The sequence below is a fragment of the Rousettus aegyptiacus genome, unplaced genomic scaffold (genome assembly GCF_014176215.1).
Source record: "Rousettus aegyptiacus isolate mRouAeg1 unplaced genomic scaffold, mRouAeg1.p scaffold_m13_p_9, whole genome shotgun sequence".
Lineage (NCBI taxonomy): Eukaryota > Metazoa > Chordata > Mammalia > Chiroptera > Pteropodidae > Rousettus > Rousettus aegyptiacus.
Genome location: NW_023416312.1, coordinates 66,060,673 through 66,081,493, shown reverse-complemented (window position 1 = coordinate 66,081,493; position 20,821 = coordinate 66,060,673). Strand labels below are relative to the sequence as shown.

The 20,821-nt window shown below is 41.9% G+C and overlaps 1 protein-coding gene across 5 annotated transcripts in view; it reads right to left on the bottom strand.

Moving 5' to 3' along the window:
- Positions 1-20,821, bottom strand: part of RTL9 (retrotransposon Gag like 9) — an 84,297-nt gene that overhangs the window by 21,918 nt on the left and 41,558 nt on the right. For 2 of the 5 annotated variants that reach the window (XM_016145657.2, XM_016145658.2), the window contains exon 1: positions 2,966-5,433. The exons of 2 other annotated variants lie outside the window; for them this stretch is intronic. The gene's annotated coding sequence lies outside the window, so the exon portion shown is untranslated. Of the gene's footprint in view, positions 1-2,965; positions 5,434-20,821 lie in introns of those variants that run through there. One more of the 5 variants, XM_036226945.1, reaches the window with a different exon arrangement.

The following is a 20,821-nucleotide window of genomic DNA, read 5'->3' as shown; positions in this document are numbered from 1 at the left end:
CATGCATTTTCACGCTAATACTGTTCTCTCTGCCTGGAATGCCCTCCCCCTCCCTCTACTGCTCTTTCTGGAAAAAATTTTCCATCCCTTAGGATCCAGTTCCAACACCTAACATCTGTGATGCCTACCTAACTTCCAGGTCATTCATCATCTGTATCCCATGATGCTGCTATATTTCTCAACTATAGCACCCCCTGGACCATGGGTATTTATGTGTGTGTTGGCCTCTTCAGCTAGATGTGGAGGTTCCCAAAAGCTGCCAGGGACCACCAGATTGGGTTCTTCTTTGTATTTTCAGTACCCTCCCCTAGTCTTGGATATAATAAGCTATTGGTTTCCTCATTTGTAAGTTGGGGATGAAAATAATAGTTGCTACCTCCTGGCATTAGAAGGATTAAAGAAGATAATATATACAATATTCATGCAGATTATGATAATAAAGATGGCGATGGTAAGAGAGAAAAATAGTTAGCATTCATTCAGTGCTTTCTAATTGCCAGACACTGTCCTAAACTCTTTACATAGATGAGAGTCAGGTAAATAGATGAGTTAATCCATGGAAAGTTATTATACATACATGTGTTTGTATGTACGTGTTTATATATTATAAACATCATATAGATGATGAGATATGTATAACATATACTCCACACTGTGCCTGGCATTTATCAAGAACTCCAGTTTTTCCTTTCTTTCCCCATCTTTCCATCTTACATCATTAGCCCTCCCCACCCACACTCTCCAGGGCTGGGGTAGGAAACAGGTGAATATAGAAGGGGTCTTTGTATTATTGTCCCTGGTCACAGACTGGTTAACAAAAAAGAGCAAAGCTCTTGGAATTGCTTTTGGACTTGGTGTCTAAGCTTTGTCTTCCCATTCAAGCTGTCATTTCTTTGAGAAGAGAGGTTATGCTGTACCCCTGTTTGTGGCCCTGATAAGCACCTGGATGATGGTGGGCACGTGGCAGGCTCTAAATAAACTTTTAGGCTGGGATCTCCTTTGGAGGTCTTAGTGTTCAGCAGTTGCTGCAGCAGGTCTGGGACAGCTGACAGGTTCTCAGGAGCACAGAGAGCAGTAGCTGGAGCCACACGGTAGCAACCCTTTTGGCAGTGCTCTGCTAGGGTCAGGGCACCAGGCCAAGAGGCTGCGGACCTGTATCCCAGATTCAGCTCGCCACCAAACAGCTGAGTGACCCTGTGCAAATCTCTCTGCTTGCCTGAACTTCAGGGTCCTCACCTGTAAAATGCTGCCCCTCAGGTCCGTTTGAAGATGTGTGGCATGACAGCTGAGAAAGCTCTTTGTCAAAGGCTGTGCAGAAGTAAGCCATTGCTAATTTCAAAGACTAGGGCTTCACTTAGTAGGAAACAATTAGGAAATGGAGGTGGAGGGGGAGAGTGGGGCTTATGTATCTAAGGCATATGGGGGCCTATATTTGTTGTCCTCCTGCTTATCAGCATTAGAGATTCAAGCTCATGCTGCTTGTGGAACACTCTATCCTTCAGGGACAAGAGAGGTTGGAGAGCAATGAGGCTGAAGGCAGCACACAATACAGTGAAAAATAGAGTGATAGCAATGAGGCACCAAGCACACAGGTTCATAGGCAGGCATTCACACTCCTGAAGGCCCCCCTATGTTGCTGCACAACAGCAGCTGGAGCTAATTACAGACAGACCATGGGACAGCTCCTTCTCCGGCTCTTTTTCTTGAAACTGTCAACCCTCCCCCACCCCTTATTGCCCTTGGGGTTTGCCTGAGCTCTTAGAAGGGGTGTTGCTGGCGCCACAGTTAAGTGCCTAGAAAGGACATGGGGGAGGGGTACAGGGGCGGAGGAGGCAGCCTTGTTGCTCTCCTCTTGACGGGGTGGGTGGAGAGGAGGGGATGAAGAGGGGAGAGCTAGCTGGGATACAGATGCAGCTTTGTGTTAACAGATGTGCTCTCCTGGCAAAGGGAGCCCAGCTTCTCAGCCTCTCCCTTCTCCTTCTTCTGATTCACCCAGGGATCCCCTCTTAACCCTTCTCCCTCTTAAATCCCCAACTTCCTCATCAGACTCTACATCCTGCATAAAGCTCAATAAATGTTGAATGAATGAATGGGTGAATGAATACAGGAACCCTCCTCAAACCCATACTACTCCCAAGCCATGTTCCCACCCCACAGGCGATAATAACTATGTAAGCTCTTTCCTCTGTTTTTCTTTCTATATGCTTCCTTTGGGCAGCTTAAACTCTCACCTCTATGTTCCTAACTTCTATATCTCTCTTTCCAGCCCAGATCTCAGCTAGCTGCCTAAATGGTTCTCCTATTCCTTAAACCCAATGTGCTCCACATTCAATTACTCACCAGTGATGTCCCCAGCAGTTTTTTAACAGGAATTTTGGTCTGCCCAGGAGGTGGGAAGGACTTGCTGTATGCTCCCTATCAGCATGAGGCATATACATATTATCACTGATCCCAGGGCCTCTCTTCATACCAGGATACCAAAGTTCTTCTCTTCACCCTCTTAATAGTCAACCCTCACCCATAAGAAAGCCAAATTGGGAAACTTGGTGACTCACTGCACAATCCATGCTTCTAAGATTGGAACCAAGCGAGTTGTTTCAGCAAAGGGAAGTCCTTGAAAAGGAATCAATGTGTGTTGGGGAGTTATTTTTTTTTCTCTAACAGTCTCCTTCAAGACCTAATTCTCATTGCTTTGCAACCCTGGTACCCTCACCATTCCTCATCCATCCAGTACAAACACACATGGCCCTCCCCTCATTCATAATTCTGTTCTTCTTCATTCTGGAGCCCTGTCTCTAGGCTAACTACAAACCCTCAGGTAAATATTGAACCAAGATTTGTGGAAACTGGGGATTTCATTCCATCAGAGCAATACCAGAGAGAGGGCCCAGACTGTTAATTGAGAGTCTTCACTCAACTTCTTTCCTGGCCTTGACAAAGATAAGAGAAAAGGAAGCCTCCCTACCTTTCAGGTCCTCCTATATCTGGGCAGCAGCCAAATGAATGGGTAACAGATACAGTGGCCTTTGGTTCCTGACAGCCTCAGGGCCTATGAAGGCAGAATCCAAGTTTCTTCCTTTCTATTCCAAGGGGATCCTGAGCACCAAACACCAGGACAAATGCAAGATGTGATTATACCAAACCATATTATGGCCACATCTAGGCATTTTCAGGTTTTTAAACAAAGTGAAAGCTTTATCACCAATTTCAGCCTGACACATAAAACAATAAAGTAATTTATTTAAAGCACTCATGTTCAATTTCAAAACATTTGTTCGTTAGTTCAGCAAATATATATTAAGCATCTCAAAGTGCTATAACCCATGATTGCTGCCTTTAAACTACTCCTATTCTAGTTGGAGGGATAAACTCCTACATAAAAGGGTTAACTGACAATACAAGACCACATCAAGTCCCTTCCCATGCTGGTGTGGCCTGTGTGGCTCTTGCAGTCCCTTTGGCAGTACTGAAAATTTCTACTGTATTGCTACTGTTACTACTGCTGTTCTCTTCTCCAATATAGAGATGTATCTCTAGAGTACTATGTATCTATGCATTCATATCTGAATTCTGCCTTTCACTAGCTATATGACCTTGGCCAAGTTGCTCAGCCTATCTGTGCCTGGTGCCTCCTCTGTAAAATGAAGACAATAATGGTAATCACCTCAGAGATATAGTAAGAAATAAATGAGTTAATGCACACAGTGCACTTAGAATGATACCTGGAACATAATGCATGCTCGAAAATATCAGTAATTTTATTTTTCTAATGAACCCATTGTCTTTTGTTACCACCAGAGGTTATAATTCTTATTGGGCTTCCAAAAGAAGTTTTTTCATTCAATCATCCTTATTCATTCATCCATTCAATCAATACGTACAGGTTGAGCATCTACAAGTCCCTGAGCTTAATCGTCAACCCATACCCATAGAAAAGTCAAATTAAGAAACTTGGTGCCTAACTCTCCAATCCATGCTTCTAAACCCAGTTCATACAGACAAATAAGATATGGCTTCTGCTTTGGGGACTAAACAATTCATTCTAAGTAGGTCCTGGGTTAACAGTGCCCTAAAGCGCCCAGAAAAAGCAAACACACATTCTTCCTGGAGGAACACTCTTTCCACTCAGTTTTCTTTGGATTACTATGGCTAAAGTCTGACTGAACATGAACTCATAATCCAAAATTACAAAGCACACAAAAACAACAAAACAGAATTAGTCCTCAAAGACTCAGAAACTACGATTGTGTGATATAAAATATTGGTTAAAGTTTTAGGTGTATTAAAAAACAAAGGTTTTTAAAACACTAGTTAAGTACAAGATACTAGCAGAAAGTAATTAGAAACAGTATCATCATCTTATAGATGGCAAAGCTAGGGCTCAGAAAAGGATGCAGCTCCTTCAATGTTACACAGCTCAAAACAAGGGACTCAAGTCAGGTTTTCTGTATCTACTGTTCTTTTGGTAGACTCAGTTACCAGGGCTGTGACATTTTTTTTTCCTGAATCAGTCAATGAGTGAGATGACTACAAAGCACTAGGCTAGGTCTGGAGAAACTACAAAGATAAACATGATAGAGTCTCTCAAATAGCTTAAAATTCAGTAGAGAGACATGACTACACACATAGAAAAATAACCATTGATCTCAGGCTGTGTGGTAGAAACTACAGTGGTCTGGAATGGTAGGAAGTGAGACTTGCACAGGTTCTTAAATGACAGGGAAGAAGTGTATCTATGGGGGAGGGTAGTTTTGGATTGGTGAGAGCAGTAGAGGAGACCGGGAATAGCCTGACCAACGTCATAAAGAAAATGATCCTATAAAGAGCGGTTCCAAGAATAATAAGTTCATTTGGCTAGCACACTGGATGCATGTAGGGTCAGGCCTGTGCTGTTATACAGGACCACAATAGAGCCTTGGTAGGGCTTAGTGACTAGCTGAAAGTAGAGGTGAAAAGGGCCTCATGCTTGATTTACTGTACTCTTGTCACCATATTGAAAGTCCTAATAATTTTTTTTAACACAGAGCTCTACATTTTCATTTTGTCCCAGGGCCCACAAATGATGGAGTCAGTCCTATATAGCAGACTGGGGGAAGGTATGACTGGAAAGGCAGGGGCACTCTTGGGGAAGGACCTTGAATGCCACCTTGATATTTGCTCTGTAGACAACGAGGGATCACTGAAAGTGTTTGAGCATGAGAGATATAGGGTGACTGTGGATTTTGAAAGCCACATGAGAAAGGGGGGTACAGTTGGATTAAAGAAAGAAAGATGGGAAGTAGTCAGGAGACTACTGTAATAAAGCAATTGGGGGCCTGGACAGGCATGGCAGCAGAAAGACATGGAGAAGACACGGGTCTTCACTTTATTCAGTTATCAAGTCTACAGATATTTGCTGAGCACCTGATATGTGCTTAGGCACTGTGCTAGGGGTGAGTATTCAGGGATATACAAGAGTCCACTCCTGACCTCAAGCTGCTCACAGTGACAGAGGCAGATAAGTAAACAGACCATGACATAGTCCCATATGCTAAGGGTTAGGACTGAATTAAGTTTAGGGTATTGTGGGAGTCAAGAGGAAGAGTACCTAACCCAGAGAGAGGATCCGGAGATTTCCAAGGAGATGTGATACCTGAGCTACATCTTGAAAGTTGAGTACAAATTCACCCCATGGTCAAGGCACAGAAGAGCACTCCAGGAAGAGGGAACGGAATGTATAGTATCATGCAACATCTACTGTGTGCCAGGCTGCCCTTAAGGCTGAGAATCCCTGTTCTTAGGCTGGTATGAGAAGCAAACAACCAACCAGAGAATAATAAGATAATGTGGAAAGTGCTATGATATAGATGTTACAGGAGTACAAAGGAGAGGCATCCAACCCAGATTGGGGAATTCAGGGAAGTACTTTTGGTAGAGGTGTCCTTTGAGCTATCTGCTGTAGATGAGAAGGTGTTAGCTAGGTGAAGAGATGGAGAGGAGGGTAAGCCAGGTATAAGGAGAGGTGTGCCTCCAGAGGAAATCTTCTCTGGATCCTCTCTATGGGTTAGGTACTCTTCCTCTGGACTCCTACAAATTGTAAACAATTTCCTATGATTCAACTACAGAATGAACATAGAGGGAGCATGGGGAGATTTGAGCAAAGAGGCCTTAAATTCCAAACTGAGGAGCTGGGACTTTGTCTTATAGAGCAGTAGTTCTAAGCCTTGACTACACACTGGAATCACCGGGGGAACTTTAAAAACCACTGATGATTACTAGATTCCACCTGCAAGAACTAGGAATTAATTAGTCTGTGTGGGAGGCATTGGAATTTTTAAAAACTCCCCCAGTTTATTCTAATGTGCAACCAGGATTTTAAGAACCATGGCTTTAGGGTGGGAGTTCTCAAATTTGAGTCCTCATCAGAATCACCAGGAGGGCTTTTAAAACACAAATTGGGGGAGCATTCTTAGAGTTTCTGATTCAGTAGGTCTCTAATAAGTACCTACTCTAATGAGTTTTCAGAGATGCCATTCCTGCTGGCCCCAGGCCCACACTTTGAGAGCCTCTGGTCTCAGATATTGTGAATTAGTTACACTTAAACGGAGGTAGGGTAAGAAATTATCTTATTTGCATCTTTAAAATGATCACTCAGGCCACTTGGGGGAGAAAGATTGCAGAGGGGGGAAAGAGACAAGAAAACAGGAAGCTATTGAAGGAACCAAAGCAAGGAAAGACTGAGAGGGAGTTCTGAACTAAAGCCATGGCAGGAGGAATGAAGAAAATGGGTCAAATTCGAGGAATGCTTAGGAAATAGACTTGGCAGGGCTTAGTGACTGGCTGAAAGTAGAGGTGAGAAATAAAGATGCTGGAAAGACAACTCTTGGATTTTGGCCTTGGGCAACTGGTGACTCCAGTTGTACTGGACATGTTGTTTACAGTAATCAAAAGTTTAATGTGTTACCAGACTTGGAGTGGGTGGTGAGGTGAGGAATTTCTGCCATCAAATCTCAGAGCAATATTTTGAGGAACCTCCATACTGTTTTCCACAGTGACTGAACCAATTTGCAATCCCATCAACAGAGCACAAGAGTTCCCTTTTCTCCACACCCTTGCTGTTTGTTGATTTATTGATGATAGCCATTCTGACGGGTATGAAGTGATAGCTCATTGTGGTTTTAATTTACATTTCTCTAATGATTAATGATGTTGAGCATCTTTTCATACATCCATTGGCCATCTGTATGCCTTCTTTAAAAAAATGTCAATTCAGGTCCTCTACCCATTTTTTAATTGGATTGTTTGGGTTTTTTTGGTGTTAAGTTGTATGAGCGTTTTATACACACACACACACACATACATATATATGTATGTATATATGTATATATAATATTCAATTTCTGGGTATTTATCTGAAGAAATCCAAAACACCAATTTTAAAAGATATATATGCACACCTATGTTCATTGCAACATTATTTACAATAGCCAAGATATGGAAGCAACCTAAGTGCCCATCAATAGACAACTGGATTAAGAAGTTGTGGTATATATATAATGGAATATTACTCAGCCATGAAAAATAATGAAATCTTACCATTTGCAACAATATGGATGGACCTAAAGGGTATTATGCTAAGTAAAATAAGTCAGAGAAAGACAAAAACCTATGATCTCACTTACATGTGGGATCTAAAGAACAAAAACAAACAAACAAAATAGAAACAGACTCATAGATATAGAGAATAAACTATGGTTTACAGATGGGAGAGAGGTTGGGAGTCTGCATGAAAAAGATGAAGTGGTTAAGAAGTACAAACTGGCAGTTATAAAATAGTCATGAGGATATGAAGAATAAAGGAATATAGTCAATAATATTGTAATAACTATGTATAGTGCCAGGTGGGTACTAGATTTATCAGGGAGATCACTTTGTAAATTATACAAATGTCTAACCACTATGCTGTATTCCTGAAAAAAATATAAAATAGTATTTTGTGTCAAAAAATATCAAACAATAGTACCAGGGTATTCAATGGTCATCTCTCACTGTCCATTGGTACTTTCAGCACCAAGAGTTCTCACCTTGATCCTAATCAACTTGGGATTCTCCTCAAAATATCTGGAAGGGAAAAGGAAGATGGTGATTACCCTGATATGATGACCAGCCACCGCAGCCCCAGGTACAGGGCCTGCCCCTCTGCTATTACCCCAGGTGTGTTTATTTCATTCATTCGTCATTGTAATATCTATAGGACTGCTTTCCAGAGGCCACATTTTACATACAGGGAAAGAATTCATAACCTGCTCATACATAACCAGGAAAACAAATGCAGTTTTAAAGAGCAGCCTACAAAGACATTTATTCTGCATGGATTTAAAATGTGTAAAAATGAGCAATTTACCAGTGCATCATCAGTCGTGACTATTTGTAAGTCTCTTCCGTGGGCAAGGAGACTGCCAGCAATCAGCAGGACCAGAAGGATGATGGATGGGTTAATTGTCCATTAGGGAATAGATAACTTCTGTATCGTGGGAGGGTTCGACAGGATATAGACATGATAGATGGAAGAAGTGGTAGCTAATATGATAGGAGTTGAAGCTCCATTTCTGGTAGTAACCATTCTCTGGCTGAATCGATGATTAATCAAAAACACATTCTCATTTGAAACTCTTTGCTCACCAGGGCACAGCCCCCGCTTTGGGTTAAATTTAATAGCATCATTAAAAACTGCTGTTGAAGAAACTGAAATTACTTTTCCCCAGAAGAAATCATGGTACATTGGAAAGTGGTTTTGTGAGCTCGTGGGCAGGGGCCATGTAGGGTGTTTACCTGTGTTTAAATGTTGAATATTTGAATCCTCAGTGCCTGGCACAGGGGCTGACACATACAGAGCACTCAATAAATGTTTGTTAAAGTAAAATGAAATGAATTAATACATTTGTCCATTCACTCATCTGTTTATTCCTTCAACAGACATTCATTAAATACAGGAATTAAGAGCTCTGGCCATGAACAATATTCTTTAAGCTTCAAATTGCAGCTCCAACCAGCTGTATGCACTTGGGCAAGTTACTTAGTTTCTCTAAGCCTGACACTTCCTGTGTGAAATGGGGAAACAATAGTACTTGCTCTCATAGGGCTCTGTGAGGGCTAAATGAGTTAGTGTACATGTTTAGTGCAGGGCTTGGTACATAGTAAGTGCTCACTAAAGGGCAACTGTAATTATTATCATTGTTGTATACACTTGGCTAGGCCTTTCTCAGGTAACTAGGTCCATATAAGAGACACAGAATCTCTTAAGAAATGACAAGGCTCTTGGCCAAAGCTAGTTTTCATTAAAGTGGTTATTTATGGTGCCCAGTCCAGAGCCCCACTGCCCTAGGCCTGCCATTCCTGGCCAGGTGCCCTCCTGTGGCAGCTCAGGCTGTCTCTAGGTAAATTGTGCTCTCTAGAGAAGCTTGAGAAATTGTAGAGTGGGACACTGAATGAGGAAGGTAAGGGCTGGCAGGGATACAATTAACCATCAACATGCAATCCCTGCCACACTCCCATCACTGTTAACTCCCTTGGGTGTCTTTCTGTGCTTTTGTATAGTTCTTCCTGGCAACATTTCTACCTACTAATTGCTATTTCTAATGTTTATCCTCTCAGCTCAGTTAAATAAGATTGCTTTTGATTTTAATTTTAATTTTAATTTTAAGGGAACATAGTGGAGAATACTTGGAGTTCAGACAGGAGGTAAGGGAGGTCATACAAGTTAGTGGCTATGAGAGGATTCTGGATATAGAAACAATTGACTACTGAAGAGCTGTGTGACCTAGGGCACATTACCTTATGTCTCTGAGCCTCGGCTGTAGAAAAGGGAAATGGAGAATAATGGTTGTAAAGACTAAGTGGAAACCACCCAGTACCATGTCTACTGCACAGTAAAGTGCTAAATAAATGGTGGCTATGACTATTATTCTGAGGTCCCATTCTGAAACAGAAGCACAGAGAGTTAAGGGGACAAAACCTATGTGACTATTTAGTGGCAGAGAGCCTTGTGCTCCTTATTTTCACTATTAAACTAGGCCTGCCTCTTTCAAGCCTTTTATAGTCTCCTGTTTACAAATACTCTAATATACTAATTACAGGTCAGGCTTATTTTTAAATCAAGTATATTTAACACATTTAAATGTATGCTTCCCATATCTATCTACCTAGAAGTTCTTGTGAGCAACTTGAAGGCAGAAGCTATAGAGTGATCATCTAATAGCTGCTCAATAAATGTTAGAGGGATGTTTGCTAGCAGTTAACAACCTACTTGAGTTGTGTATGTCTTACATCTCCTATGTTTTATTACAAGCAGTATAGAAAAGTAAAATAGGTGCATTGAACTAATATAGGTCTGGTTTGAAATCTACAGCTGGTACCTGGGTGTAAAGTACCCACCAGTGCTGAAAAAAGTACAGTGCTGGATAAATGATAAGAGTGCTAGTAATAGTAGTAGCAGTAGCAGCAGAAGCAGTAGTAATAGTAACTACAGTAGTACCTCCTTATCCATGAGGGGATACGTTCCAAGACTCCCAGCAGATGCCTGAATCCAAGGATAATACTGACATATATATATATATATATATATATATATATATATATGTATGTAATATATATTACATATTATATATATATAATTTATATACTATGTAAACATATATACTATGTTTTTTTCCTGTATATGCATATGGCTTCTGTTTGTCATATCCCAACTGCCAGCATCACTACTCTTGCAGTTTGTGTCTATTTTTAAATAAATAAGGGCTACTTGAACACAAGTCCTGCGATACTGAGACAGTCAATCTGATAACCTAGACAGCTACTACTAAGTGACTAAGAGGCAGGGAGTGAATACAGTGTAGAGATGCTGGACAAAGGGATGATTCATGTCCCAGGCAGGACAAAGCGAGGTGGCACAAGATTTCATCATGCTACTCAGAACAGCATGTAATTTAAAGATTATGAATTGTTCATTTCTGGAAATTTCCATTTAATATTTTCAGACCACAACTGACTGTGGATAACTAAAAATGGAAAGCAAAACCACTGATAAGGAGAGACCACTGTGTTAGCAAAAAGTGTAGTAGGAGAATTTCCCTAAGGATTAATTTTGTTCTTAAAGGCTATGAAGGACCCAAAAATGCTATGTGGAAGAAATATAGTGCAGTTGAATCGGATAAGCCTGTGTTTGAATCCCAACTCCCCACATATTGATTGTGTAATCTTGCATTAAGCTCCCTGAACCTCAGTCTACTCATACATTAAATTAAGAAAATGACAGTACGTGCCTCACAGCCTTGTGGTGAGGATGAAATAAGATGTGGTATGTAAAGCACACCATAGCATAGTACCTCATATATAATAAGGACTCAAAAAAAGCTATTTTATGAACTAACGAATGTGTATTGTCAGTAAAATAGCATGAAAGAAGCTCTGGACACTCTAATATTTGTATGAGATTTGAAGGAAGAAGAGATAACTCCCAGTAAGAGTTGTTTAAACCACCTATCTCTTACCATGTAATACCTAATGTTGGAAACACTGGAAAATTGACATTATCAGAACAAACGATTCCTATTGAATGCATAGAAAGAAATTGCCATTTCACAGCATAACCACACAGTTGCTAGAGCTCAGAGAATCTCTCAGAATATGATTAAGTGTTGAAAAGGACAAGTCATATGGAATAGTCAATCATGTCATCTCCTCCCAGACGGGTAGAAACAAATGAACCAACAACCAATGAACACAAAACAGAAAACCAAGTCAAAGTAGTTGAGAACTGATCATAGTAGTAACTTCACTAGACTGAACCTTTGCTCTTAGCCCTGGGGTAGCCTGCTAGACTGGAATCTCTCAGCCTGAAGAGTTGACCCTAGCAGGGAAGTATGCTATCATGATATCACCCCATGTCCTCTCTCCTCTGTATAAGTGGAAGGGACACTGAACATGATGGGGTGAGATCAGCTGCCAGCCTAGGATGCAAAAACTGCCTTTTCTCCTCTTTCTATTATTGCCTACCCCCTTCCCCATCCTTGTTTGGACATGCATGGAGAATAGTGTTCAGGATTCCTATGTTCTCTCTTTTTTAGTGTTTGGATTGGCTGTTCGCCAAGGCAATTAAAGAGTGTTTTCAAAGAGCAAGTGAGTTTGGGGAAGATCTTTTCTCCAATATTTTAACTCTCTGCAAATTAAAGTAGAGATCCCCTTGGAAAGAGCATAAAAGTGCTCCCAGGGCTTCCAAATTAAAATCTCTACAAGACACTCAACAAGGTGTTCATTTTCAAGGGAATCCTACCCAGGTGTGGTAGCTACTCTTAAGAAATTTGAGAAGTGGCACATACGTTACATTTCTGATATGAAAACCACTCTGTTTCTTCTAAGCAACTGTTTGATGTGTGGTATTGCAGTCATGGGTATAAAACATCTGGTTTTAACCAGAACGGGTGATTTGCTCACAACTGGGGAGACAGGTAAATATGGCTTTGGTTCCTGGTCTTGTATCTGGCCCAGACATGCAAATTCTTGTCTGCAAATTTATTCTTCCCTGCCAGAATTCAATTGGTTAATGTAAGCAGCTGGCAGAGGTCTGTCTGTGGTTACAGTGAATGCCACATGGCAACAGGTAAGGACAACAAAAGGCTGCCAGTGTAAGGAGCCCAGCTTGTCTGAGGAGCAGATTACTTGGCTTGCCAGTCAGGGAAGAAACAGGCACTGGTCCAGAGCCAATGTTGGAGGTGCAGAGAACATAACCAGAATAAATCTAGACAGGGAAAATTAGACAAATACCATTTGTTAAGCATGTACTTTCTGCCAGGCACTATTCCAGGTCTGGGTATATTCCCTCATTTGATCCCAGCAAAAGCTGCACTTTACAAAAAGGGAGCTGCAGCCATACAGAAAAGACAGATCAAAAGCAGGAACTGGGAACAGCACAAATATCAAAGCATCAGGAAGACAAAGGAGTTGGAATCAGTTGCCAAGCAAAATTCAGAAACCTGAGTTCTTTATAGTCATGGCAATTGGGATTAGGGAATTTGCACCCAAACCTCTCCACCTCTTCAGCTGACTCCCTTATTGGGCCAGCTCTGCCTGTCACACTTCGAGATAGCTGGCAAGGGCTGGTTTGGCAAGGACTGGAACCAGAAGAGAGATAGACAGGTGTCTGCAATATATTCCTTTGAAGAATACGTTGATGGCCATATGGCATAAAACTCCAGGAAGCATGCTAAGTGGGAGAAGAGGATCAATAAGCTACAGTAAAAAAATTGACACATGAATTTGAACTCTGTTTATACTTCTAAAATCAATGCTAATAATTTCCATTTGGAACTAAGATAATCTGCTATCATTAACACCTGTTAGAAAATGCAAATATGCTTAAATCCCATTAGCAGAGACCCGTGCTTAAGCATATTGATGCTGCAATCAAAGCATGAGTTCTACTGAAACTAACACACAATAGAAGTCACAACAGAACTCTGATTCATAAATTGTCTAAATAGTCTTCCCCCACAGACAACATTAGCCCTCATTTGTTCTTGAGCCAAAACTGTCTTTGGCTCTGATCAGTAGTTAGTGAACAAATGACAGTGTATTATAGCATCCTGCCACTAGAGTGTACAACTCCCACATGCATGACAAGCAACGATCTCTCACCTTCAGATCACTGTGCTTACAAACTGAAAAGTCCAAGTGAGTGAAAAGAGTTGGACCCTGCTTGGTCCTTTGAAGGGCTAGACTACATTTCAAAGGTGACATACATCAGAGCAATCCATTTACACTGGTTGAGCCGGGAAATAGAGTCAAAGGAGTTGGATGAGAACCTCAAACAATGACAACACAGTTGCATTCCCAGCTGTGTTAAATGACCAGCATATCATGATTGCCTTTTCACGCAAATGTCAATGACATAATCCTAACAGGCTGGCAGCTCTCTCACTGGTGTAATAAAACAATGACCCAATTATTTTGGAGGGCTGAAGCAGCATATGGGATGACTGGGTATGTTGAGCAGGATGCTGCGTGTGATGGATGGGGCACAGTAGGGCAGCAAACTGTGTGCCGAGGATTTGAAACCTGCCTCCCAAGCCAAAACTCCTGCCATTCATCTAGTTGGAAAAAAATAAAGCCATTCAGTATGAAAGTTCCCACTTGTTCTCATGATGAAGGCCAGTTGGGAAAATGTGGCATAGCACTGATTGAAGCAAATTCTGTTTTAAAAAAACCAGCCAGTTTGTGGGTATTTGTTTATTTATAATTCTCCCCTCCTCCTCTCCCACACCCTGCCTCATTCTGCAAAGGATTTAAGATGGGATTTGAACACTGAAAGTTTGTTTAAGTCCTAAACAGGCCCAGCTACTTTTTAAATTGACGACAAAATGAAACCCTTAGAACCAAGTGCCTTGCTCTATAGACACTGCCTCGGGTTTCCCAGTCAGAACTGGTATCCCTTATATCCCATGATGAGAGGGACCTCTTGCACCAGAACATCTTTGTCCCAGTGCTACATTTTAATATAAACCAGGGAAATAAACATGAGCCCATAAGCCTGAGGCCTGAAAAATAAAGGAATGTGGATTCACTCACTTCCACACTCACTCGTTCATTTAACAAATATTGATTGGTGCCTGTTCTGGAACAAGCTCTATTCTAGGCATAGGGGAAGCAGAAATGAAGACCCAGTCCTTGCACTTGAGAAGCTCCCAGTTTAGTGCAAAGTGTAGATGAATAAACAAGCCTCCACACTACAGCATGATCAGTGCTGCAGCAAAAGTGTGCCAGAGGCTGCAAGGGGCAGAGATCATTTCATCCATGGACTCAGACTCTGATTGTCTTGAGTTCGACTTTTCATTCTGCCTCTCACTTAGCTGTGTGACCTTGGGTACTTTGTTTAACATCTCAGAGCCTCAATTCTACCATCTATAAAAATGAGGCTAAGTTGAATTGATGTCGTTGGGTTATTATGAGGATTAAATGAGATGATCTGTGTAGAACACTTAGAACAGTTCTTGGCACAGAGTAAATACCCAGTAAAAAAATCCTCTTTTTATGCTTTTTATCTCTTTTGTTTGATTTTTTTTAAGGCTATCTCGTGATGAGACTCCAAGGACTGATTCTAAAACAGAACTGCTTTCAACAAACTCCTCCTTCTACCCTGAATTTTTTTTCATTTGGAATGACACAGTTCTGTCATGATTTTTCCCTCGGCAACCATATGTCTGGCAAGAACCTCAGGGAGAAAACATTTCCCAGATGGTTTTGTTTATGTTAGCCTACTATGTGCCAGGCACCCCTCTAGATGAGAGGGACACATTGCCGAGCAATAAAGACAAGGTCCCTGTCCTCTTGGAGTTTACATTCCAGTGGTAGAGAAAGACTATAAACAGATAAATATAAACAGACTTAATTACCCAAAGAGGTTAGTTCGATTAAGGAAGTATTGCTGATAAAAGGAATATTAGTGAGAAGCAGGAGGTAACTAACTGTAACTGGTCAAAGAAGGCTTAGCTCAGGATGTAACATTTAAGCTGAGACTGAAAGATTAAGGAGAAGCCACCCATGTCCAAAGCAAGAGACAACAACCCAGGCAGAAAGAACAGCAGGCGCAAAGGCCCTGGGGCAGAAGGAGACTTTAGGAATGTTCCAGAAATCAAAAGAAAAATGTGGCTGAGACATACAGCCCTGGTAGGGAGGTAAAGCAGACAGGATCATTATATGCATTTTAAAGATGAGAAAATGGAAAGCCCGGAGAGATTAATGGACTTACCCACAATGCCTTGCACAAAGTAGATGCTCCATATGTTGTAGAATTATCAGTCAGTAGGGTGGGGCTGAGGCCCCCAGCCTTCCAAATTCGAACTGTGATCCCACTGCAACTAGGAATCAGCTAGGAAAACTGGAATATACAGTCTTTTTTGTTGGTGAGTCATACACAACACGCATTAGAGTGTGGGGTCCAGTCGCCCCAGCTGCCGCCAGAGTATAAGGGGCGGGAGTGGGCTCGGGCCCTGGCTGAAGCTTTTTAGCATGTTTATGATGAGCTGAAAGCACTCACTGCTTAATTTAAAATACTGCTCACACATACACATACAAGTCAGCAGCTGGGGGAGCTGCCAGAAATTGAAGCTAAGTGTAGAAAATTGGAGGATCAGAAATATCAGGTACCCAGCCCTGTTTCCCAGCTCCCATGGGCTGTCTCTGACTCCATACAGTCCCATCTTTCCTAATAAACTCCCAGAGGTCAAGACATGGATGGGGGCAGCAGAAGTTGGGGAAAGGGAGGCCTCTGCAGAGCCCTTTGTGGCAGCCACACTAGTAGTTCTACATAGTCTTAAGCTTGTCTGACTTCCTCTCCATGCATACCTATTAAAATGGCCCTCAAAGCCCAAAACAATTCTCCTAGTGAAGTATCCCTTTGCAGCCCTTCCCAATTCCCCCCATCTTTGTGCTCCTGGAAAGCTGACAGTTGGGAAAACTCATTTGGCCCAAATCACAAACTGTCTGGGCTGGCTGCTGATTTTTCCGGTGTGTGTATCTTGTCTACTCCAACCACAGTGGGGCCCTCAGCACACATTTTGGAGGAATTGAGTTGCTTTCTTTTCTATTACCCACCGCTCACAGCACAGTAGTATGTACACAGGGAGAGTCCCATGTGCATTTGCTCATGGGTTGCATGATAGTATCATTTGAAAAGCCTTTTGGGTGGAGTACCTGCTCTTCATTGAAAAACAAGAACTTCAACTTGACAAAAATGCGAAAGCCCTCAGGTATATCCAGTTTCCTTCCCATTGCTTCCCTACATCCAGGGTACCCTGCCTACAAATTGAACGAACCTGCAGTCTTCTCAACCAAAATGCCCCACAATGTATCTCTTTGTTTATAATATCCCTTCTGACTGGTGGCGCCCTCTCCCAACTCTACCTATCTAAACACCAACTCACCCTTCAAAGTCAAATCCAGATGCTGTCTCAGCCATGGAACCTTCCCAGGCAAAATTCATTGGCTCATTCCTGAACTCTCATGGCACCCTGTGTCTATCTCTTTCATGCTATAGACTGGTGAGCTGGAATAACCTAGGTTCAAATTCCAACTCCATCACTTCCTAAGGCAAACTCAGTTTTCCCTTCTGGAAAAGGGGATAACAACATGCCTCAATGGAATACTGGAAGTTGCCAAAGAAATAATAATATCGGCAGCCTATTCAGCATAAAACTTGGCCTAGGAAGCTCAGTTAAGTACTACTCATTGCAGTTGTCTCTGGGAAGCAGGATGAAGTAATGGTCAGGAGTGTGGGGCTGGGAAACAGACACATTTAGGTTCCAGGCCTGGTTCCATCACTACCTGTGTGACCTTGGCCCAGTCACTTTCTCTCTGAGGCCATTTCCTTCTATGCAAAATGAATAATAGTTTCCCTGCCCCCATACTAGAACCTATCGAGAAGGTTTGAAGATGTTAATGTATGCGAGGTAAACCACTGAGCACAGGCCCTGTTGCATAAAAATTGCTCATTGAGGTCTATATACCTCTACAACTTATAAAATTCCTTTAAGGGCACAGACAATATATTACTTATTTTTTCATCTCTCCCTATCTAGTCTAGTCCAGAACCTCTGCAGCTGACAGGCCCACAATAAATCATTGTTGAATTGAAAACCCAAACCAGATGTGTCTCCTACCCTGTCAAATGAAGCTTTCAAGCTGGTCACTTGGGCCTGCTACTCCTTTAACTCTCTTCAAGCAAAGAGGCCACCATTGTCAACTGGGCTCTGGGGAAGGAGGCAGGGTGGTAGAGAGGAATAGGCATGACAAGCTGGGTAGGGAAGAACACTGCCTGCTTCTGGTGACTACTAGCAAACTGCCTGTAAAGGGTGGTACCCTGAAGTCTCTGTTGAATGAAAACAGGTGAGTTTGACTCCTGAAGTGACACACCAAAAGCCCTTCACCCATCCAGTGCCCAGCTGTAGAGGAAACCTGCCTCTTCCCAAAACACACACACACACACACACGCACACGCACACACACACACACAAATGGAAGTAAATAAACGTATCAGGAGAAAGCTCCCTTTTCCTTTAGCAGAGATGATGAAACTGTGGTTCCGAGAGGTTTAGCTCTGAAATCATGAGACGAAGCTTCGATGCAGAGTTCAGCTTGAGCCATAGGGACATTCTAAACACGTAGCACCCTGCCTCTAGGTTAGTATTGCTACAGAGGAATGGAGGTATATGTTTATTCCCCTAACCCCTTTAAGATCCCTGGGAGCAGAACAGAGGCTTTACTGGGGAAAATGCTCCAAAAAGTACAAATTTGTTTTAAAACAACCAAAAGAGGGCCATGTCTTCAGTGTTTCTGAGCCAAAACTCTGTAGACAGGACACAGAGAGTAGTATGCTATCCAGCACAGGGTCAAGAACATGGCTGTCTGGACTATAACTCTGGCTCTTTCACATACTAACCTGCCTGACTCCAGGCAAGTGACTTAATCTCCTTGTACCTCTGTTTTATCATCTATCACAAGGTAACAATAATAGTACCTCCTCACATGGTCGTCTATGAGAATTAAATGACCTAATGTTTGTAAAGCACTCACCATGTTCCTGGCACATGGTAAATATAAAATGATTTTGTTTAATAAAAATAAATACTGTCACTGTAGCACAACTAGCCTAGAGGCAGGGTTTCTCAGTGATTAGTGCTTACCTCCAGAGCCAGCTGAACTCTGCTTCAAAGCCCAGTCTCATGATTTCAGAGCTGAACCTCAGTTTTACCATCTTTAATGTGGGAATAATTACAGTACCTACTCTATAGACTTTTGCAAGTTCTGAATGAGAGAGATAGCTCCAAAGTACTGAGCACAGTGTTTGACACAGCAGAGTGAGAAAGCACCCAGCAAAAGCAGAGTACTCATCATCTGAATCTTGGAGAGTGTTGCTTCCCATTTTTTTGCCTCTTCTGGATTAACAAATGATATGTAGTTTTGGAAATCCTGTCACAATGAAGGAACAATTTCATTGTTTTGCCAATGAAATTCCTAAATATTTTATTCGAGAGCCAGAAAGGGTAAACATTTTTGGTCATTTCTAAACCATGCAAGCATGGGTTATCAGTTTCTCCATTCAGCTGCAGAAGTCACTTTGCAGAACATAATCAAAGGAATAAGTATTTTACTGTAAACAAAAGCCATCTTTGTTTGCTACCTCAGCTTTGGGAGAAAAAAAATACCTTAACCCAGGAGCTTGGATAATTCTTGAAAGTTCTCATTTTATTCCAGCAAATCCAATCAAATTGGCAAGATTCCTGGCCATATGAACCTGAGTCAGAATGAGTTGCCTCTGCCCACCATCCTTCCCACAATACTCAGAACTCAGCAGGGTGTACTGGGCATCAATATATATCTGTTGTTGATTCCTCCATGGGAACCCCAGATTCCAGTTCTACTATGTTGCTACACTGCCAATACACTCTGAAAGCAGCACGAAAGAACATTTTGAAAACAGGGGGAAAAAAAGCATCCAACAACTCACCACTTTAACACAACTCTTAATTGTGTGTGGAAAGTTCTCTTCCAGTCTTTATCCACGTGCAGACATATTTTTACAACACTGGAATCATAGGAAAAAGCTGCAGCAGCTTCAGCCAAAAACCAGATACCATAAAGCTCATGTCACTAAACTTTCTAAGTGAGGGTTTTTTCCTTCCTTCATTTATTCCATTCATTCACTCATTCAGTCAGTCATTCAACACACATGGATTTAACCAGGCTCCAGTGCTACGCCCTGTGGTGTACAGAGCTGGAGATTACTAAGTCACACACAGTCCTGCCCTCGAAGCTAGTTCCCAGTTAATGAGGGAAACAGACAAGTCAGAAGTACATTATAGAACATCATGATCAATGCATAAATGCTATGAAAACACAGAAGAGAAACATTAAAGGTATATGTGAAAGGGGTGCAGGGGACACAGGAGACAAGGCAGAAAATATACATAAGCATAAAGTTAGAGGGAAGCAAAGTGTCATCAGGCAGCCAAAAATACTTCAAAATGGCTGGGTCATAAGCAGATGGCAGTGGCCACAGTGAGAAAGGAAGGAGGGGGCAAATTATTAAGATTAAAGGTTTCAGTTTCATTCTGAAGACTGTAGGAGAGCTTCAAAAGGATTTTTAAGCAGGGAAGTACATTTTAGGAAGATTTGCCCAGTAACAGATTGGAGGATAGATGGGAAGACATGAGCTAGGTAACAGGGACCATTTAGAAGGCTTTCACAGTAATCAATCAAGATAAAGAGGGTCTAAACAAATGAGATGCCTTCCTCATCTGCACGCTGTGTCACCTTAGTAAGTGACTTAGTCTCCTCCTCTGTAAAGCAAGAATAATAATAGCATCTCCCTGTGGAGCTGTTGGGAGGATTAGATGAAATACTGCATGCAAAGCACCTGGCATAGTGGCTAGTACCCAGAAGACACTCAAGACGTGTCACTTCCCCTTCCCCTCATTCCCTTTTCTTCCACCTCACCCTTCCTTAAAGGCTGGCACGGTATGGAGCATGGAAGTGGCCGAGGCAGGATTCTAACCCAGACAGTCTGACTCCAGAGGGCAGTGGAGAAAGTTTTAAAGTGCTGTTGTCAGGACAGTTACTTAGAAGGATTGTTTAGCCTAGTCAAGGGCCCAGCTGAGGTTGGAAACTTTGACTTTCAAGTGGGACTAATCTACAAAGTGATGGGATTTTCTCCAGCAGTGTTCCTCCATCTGGGTGTAAGCACAGAGGAGGAGGCTGTCAGTTAAATTTATTCAGGCTTGGGTTTTTG